The sequence below is a fragment of the Hylobates moloch genome, unplaced genomic scaffold, assembly GCF_009828535.3.
Source record: "Hylobates moloch isolate HMO894 unplaced genomic scaffold, HMol_V3 SCAFFOLD_2, whole genome shotgun sequence".
In the NCBI taxonomy this organism is placed as follows: domain Eukaryota; kingdom Metazoa; phylum Chordata; class Mammalia; order Primates; family Hylobatidae; genus Hylobates; species Hylobates moloch.
In genome coordinates, this window is record NW_026652277.1 from 48,360,367 (window position 1) to 48,366,189 (window position 5,823).

Below are 5,823 nucleotides of genomic sequence, written 5' to 3' on the forward strand. Positions count from 1 at the left end.
TATATAAAGCCAAAAATACTCCAAGAGGTTATTCACTGTGTTTACAAAGTGCTAGAAGATTTCTGTCGTGTATTTTTCTCTTTAAATAATCTGGAGTTACAAAAGAGTGGCTCCAAAGCCTTGACCGCTGGTAGGGAAGGAGAAGCATGAGAAGTGGTGTCTCAGGAGTTCTAGTGCCAAATATGCAGAGGTGGAGAGGTGCAAGTGGGAACAATCAGCTAAGGAAGTCAGCTGACACACAAAGAAATCGGACTGGAATTTTTCCAAACCCCTCCATGGAGGCGCTAGATTATCATGGTGAACACCCTTTTCCCTCACCATAGACCCTACTCTCCAGAGGTGAAGGTCATGGCCAATCCCTTCCACAGCATGTTCAGAGCTCCAGGAGACGCCAGGGTGGGGTCCCAGAGGAATCTGGACTTTTCTGGCCAACACCTCCCTAAGGCAAAGTTTCTTATTAAATAAATATCCTTGTTAAAAAGCAAAATATTGATCCTGTACAATATAACCTGTTAAAAAAATCTTGCTTACAAACAGCTCCTAGATAAGAGGGGAGGTGAAGAGTGGATGGAGAAAACAGCTACCAAAAAGGGAAGGGGAAATTAAAAGGACTACTGGGGAAGGTTTTAGGGCAGTGGGAGAATTCCAACTTAGGACAATATCTACGAGCAAAAAACTAATCACACCTGCTTCCCGGATTTCAATTAAGAAAACAGCATGGTACTGGTACCACAACAGAGATATAGATCAATGGAACAGAACAGAGCCCTCAGAAATGATGCCGCATATCTACAACTATTTGATCTTTGACAAACCTGACAAAAACAAGAAATGGGGAAAGGATTCCCTATTTAATAAATGGTGCTGGGAAAACTGGCTAGCCATATGTAGAAAGCTGAAACTGGATCCCTTCCTTACACCTTATACAAAAATTAATTCAAGATGGATTAAAGACTTAAATGTTAGACCTAAAACCATTAAAATCCTACAAGAAAACCTAGGCAATACCATTCAGGCCATAGGCGTGGGCAAGGACTTCATGTCTAAAACACCAAAAGCAATGGCAACAAAAGCCAAAATTGACAAATGGGATCTCATTAAACTAAAGAGCTTCTGCACAGCAAAAGAAACTACCATCAGAGTGAACAGGCAACCTCCAGAATGGGAGAAAATGTTTGCAACCTACTCATCTGACAAAGGGCTAATATCCAGAATCTACAATGAACTCAAACAAATTTACAAGAAAAAAACAAACAACCCCATCAAAAAGTGGGCAAAGGACATGAACAGACACTTCTCAAAAGAAGACATTTATGCAGCCAGAAAACACATGAAGAAATGCTCATCATCACTGGCCATCAGAGAAATGCAAATCAAAACCACAGTGAGATACCATCTCACACCAGTTAGAATGGCCATCATTAAAAAATCAGGAAACAACAGGTGCTGGAGAGGATGTGGAGAAATAGGAACACTTTTACACTGTTGGTGGGACTGTAAACTAGTTCAACCATTGTGGAAGTCAGTGTGGCGATTCCTCAGGGATCTAGAACTAGAAATACCATTTGACCCAGCCATCCCATTACTGGGTATATACCCAAAGGAGTATAAATCATGCTGCTATAAAGACACAGGCACACGTATGTTTATTGCGGCACTATTCACAATAGCAAAGACTTGGAACCAACCCAAATGTCCAACAACAATAGACTGGATTAAGAAAATGTGGCACATATACACCATGGAATACTATGCAGCCATAAAAAATGATGAGTTCGTGTCCTTTGTAGGGACATGGATGAAACTGGAAAACATCATTCTCAGTAAACTATCGCAAGGACAAAAAACCAAACACTGCATGTTCTCACTCATAGGTGGGAATTGAACAATGAGAACTCATGGACACAGGAAGGGGAACATCACATTCCGGGTACTGTTGTGGGGTGGGGGGTGGGGGGGGCGGGGACAGCATTAGGAGATATACCTAATGCTAAATGACGAGCTAATGGGTGCAGGAAATCAACATGGCACATGGATACATATGTAACAAACCTGCACATTGTGCACATGTATCCTAAAACCTAAAGTATAATAAAAAAAAAAAAAAAAAAAGAAAATGCCATTTGTAAAAGGTTGGGCCTGGGGGGATCTTCATTGGTGCTCCCTTCCCTGCCTCCCACCTCAAGATGATGCAGAGATCCTTTGAGCTGACACCTGGGCATGTGATCCCCTTACCCCCAGGACTGCACTCAGCCCTGACCAGCTACTGTGTAGGATGGGAGGGGGATAGCTCATTGCTGACAGAGGCTGGAGATGGCAGAGAAAGGGGACATCACCCCTTTTTTTTCCTGGTCCCTCGTTGGTCTTTGTCATATGCCATGGCTCCTGTCCTGGGCAGATGCCCCTCAGGTTCTCATGGACTCAGTGAGCATACTGAAGTGAGTTTGGGTACTGAGTGTAGGATAAAGCTATTCTTATCCTTTGAACAACCAGGCCACTAAGGCTTCCCCCACCCCCAGCCCCCCAGATTTTAGGAAGGGAGGTTTAAGAAATGACTGGCTAGCTATGGTCCAAAAAAAAAGGTGAAGGCAGATATTATTCCTCTGTACCAGCAAAGTTCACAGTGATAGGAAAATTCCTTGTGGGTGCTAAGGACACTGAGGGAGGAGGAAAGGAAAGACAGGATAGATGGGAGGACACAGGAGTGAGGAAGGCAAGGAGAAAAGACAGGAGGTGGGGGCAAGGCCCCGGTTACAAGGGTTTAAACAGTTGCTTTGCCAGTCCTGTGACTTTCCCAGCATCACTTATGGGGAGAGAGAATTCAAGGGAGGGACAGGAAAGGGCAGGCAGAGAGGAAAGGACTCCTCTAACAGCCCAGGACTTTGTATTCTGCAGCCAGAGGCCCAATGGTCTCTGTAAACTGAGGGTGTAGGGAAGGTGGCAGTTAAAGTGAGGAGGGTTGCTGGGTCTAGTGATGAAAACCAGATACAACAAGGAGGATGGCAACAGCGAGTCCCAGCTCGATTCTCACATACCATCACCTATAATACAAGTCCCAATAACATGCACAGCATGCAGGAGGTGGCTGCGTATCAAGGTAGACGCTTTTTAAAATAAACCTTAATTAGTCCCTGGGACTCACTGAAACTAATTTTTAGAAGCAAATCATCTAGTCTGATTCTAACCTTGCCAGACATTTTAATATCCGGTTTTGTTTTTTAAAAGGTATCCCAAGCTACCCTGCCTAAATCGAAACACACTCCAAATTGCTTCCAATCAAGGGCTAGGGAACTAAATGTTAAGGCCTTTACCTCAAACAAAGAGTACTGGCTTGGGCTGAAGCAGAAGCCTGAGTCCTGGACCTGCTCAGTTCCTGATGACAAACCAAGTGAACCTAGACAGAAGGTGGGTGAGGGAGGACTGGTACCAGGCTGAGGCAGTTCCTTGGTAGTTTGTCCTGAAACCCTAGTGGAGAAGTCAGCATGAGGCACCTACTGAGAGAAGTGCCCAGAAACTGCTGACTGCATCTGTTAAGAGTTAACAGTAAAGAGGTAGAAGTGTGTTTCTGAATCAGAGTGGAGATGTGTCAAGGGTCCCACAGTGGAGGTCCCTGAGCTGCCTCCCTTCCATGAGTGGGAAGAGTGAAGCCCGTGAAGAACTGAGATGAAGCAAGGATGGGGTTCCTGGGCTCTGGGCAAGGGCTGTGCTCTCTGAGGCAGGGAGCCCCACAAGTCAGAAGAGAAGAACTAATCATTTGTTGCAAGAAAACTTGCTGGATACTAGGGGAAAACTGGAGGCGGGCGCAGGGGCACAAGAAAGTGGAAGTGATGTGATAGAGAGCAGAGAAGCCTTCGTGAGGGACACGGACGGGGTGGGTACTAAGGCTCCCTAACAGAGCCAAAAACTGAGCTGAGGGCCTCTGTGGGGGCAACTGGAATGCTTGGTGGAAACGAGAGGTGGTGCTACTCAGGCCAGACGTGAAGACAGGAGGCAAGGAGTGCAGAGGACCAAAGTTCAGTGGTCGCCCAGCTCCTGGGGAATCTTGAGGCTGAGCTTGCAAAGTGGTGAGCAGGGGCTGTGCCTCTGCCTGGGAGTAGCCCATGACCAGGCCTCCTGTGGCCCCAGGTGGGTTACACGGGGGCAGGTGAGTGGAAGAAAGCCCAGTAGGTGGGAGAAGTCCACATTAGCAGTGCAGATGGCCTCAGAGAGGTTGGCGGGGCTCTTGGCAAACAGTGCTTCATCTAGGAGGGCCGCAGCTGCCGCCGGCTGAGGTGAGGCGGGCTGGGGTTCAGCGGATGAGAGACACAGGCTGCCAGGAAGCTCCGCCAGAAAACTATCCACCTCCACTTTGGGCAATTTGTCGGGCAAGTATGAGGTAGATCCAAGCTGGTATTTTGGAGGGAGCTGAGCTGGGGAAGAGATAGGTGAGGATTCCAGAGGGTAGCTCATACCTATGGGCAGCGTGTTGTGCATCAGGGGCGTGTGGCACCCCCGTGCTGGGCATGGTAGGGATGTGGGCACCATACATGCCCATAGGCAACATGCCAGGGAAGGCCTTGGTTCCCATTACGTCCCGAGAGGCCATGCACAGCACAGGGCTCAGCTCTTCCTTCACACTGACTGTGGAGCTGCAGCTGAGTAGGCCTAGCATGTCCACGGGCTCTGTCTTGATCTTGAGCTGCTCCTGCAAGTGGCTCTTCTTGACATGACGCATCAGGTGGTCCTTACGGCCAAACCGCTGGGCACAGTACTGGCACAGGAAGTCCTTACGACCTGTGTGCACCACTAGGTGCCGGCATACATCCTTACGAGTATAGAACCGCCGGTCGCAGTGGTCACAGGGGTGCTTCTTCTCCTTGACACTGCCTGCTACCCCGCGTGAGTGGGCCTTCAGGTGCTCTAGCAGGGCCTGGGTACTCTCAAAGGTCTGCAGACACACCTTGCAGCTGAGGTCACCGCTGCTGGCAGCATGCATGGCCAGGTGGCGCCGGTGGCCCAGCTTCGTATTCTAATTCTTACCACACTCAGAGCAGCGGAGGGCCTCTTTGTTAGGGTCACGGGTCTGCAGATAGTTCCGCAGATGATTCTTGCGGTGAAAAACCTTATCACACTACATACACTGGTGGGGTTTCTGGGCTGAGTGGGTGGCCATGTGCCTATATAGCTTGTATGTAGAAGCAACAGCTTTGCCACAGTGCAGCTGAGGGCAGCCATATGGTCTCTGCTCTGGTTGCGGGAGGCTGTGAGGCCTCAGCCTCTCCCCATTTGAGAAAGGTTTCCCCGAAATTTCACATTGGCACTTCACTTGACTCTCCGCCTCCCGGCCCCGAGGCCTGGGAACTAGTTTCCAGCTCCTGATTTGCATCTTGAATCCAGCGGGTGACGCTGGTGAAAAATGTGGTCATGGCAAGGCTAATGGCAAAGGGCCATGTTATTGAGAATTCCTCACCATCCGCTCCACACAGGCTCTCAGCTCTGTCACAGCCTCCAACGCAGCTTTCAGAAAACAATCTCTTCACCGCACTCGGGCCGGGCCGCGCTCGGGCTCCGCCAGTATTTTCATATTTTTAATCTTTTGGGTTGTCGGCATTTTCTAGTATTTCTACACAAATGCATATTTTAAAAGTGAGCTATTTTTAAGATGTTTAATAACTTTAAAATGATAACTTCACATGATAAAATCCAAGCATAGAACAAAATGCTAATATTATTTTCTAAGTTATTGACTTTTTTACCAGTTGCACTAACTTCACTTAATATTTATTTAAGACACAGGCACTCAGTGCAGGGGTAAATGTATAGCACTTCTCTATCCTTGCTTTG

General features: G+C 47.9%; 1 pseudogene; it reads right to left on the bottom strand.

Moving 5' to 3' along the window:
• Positions 1 to 3,586: 3,586 nt before the first annotated feature.
• LOC116476492 (zinc finger protein PLAGL2-like) lies at positions 3,587 to 5,405 on the bottom strand (annotated as a pseudogene).
• Positions 5,406 to 5,823: the final 418 nt, after the last annotated feature.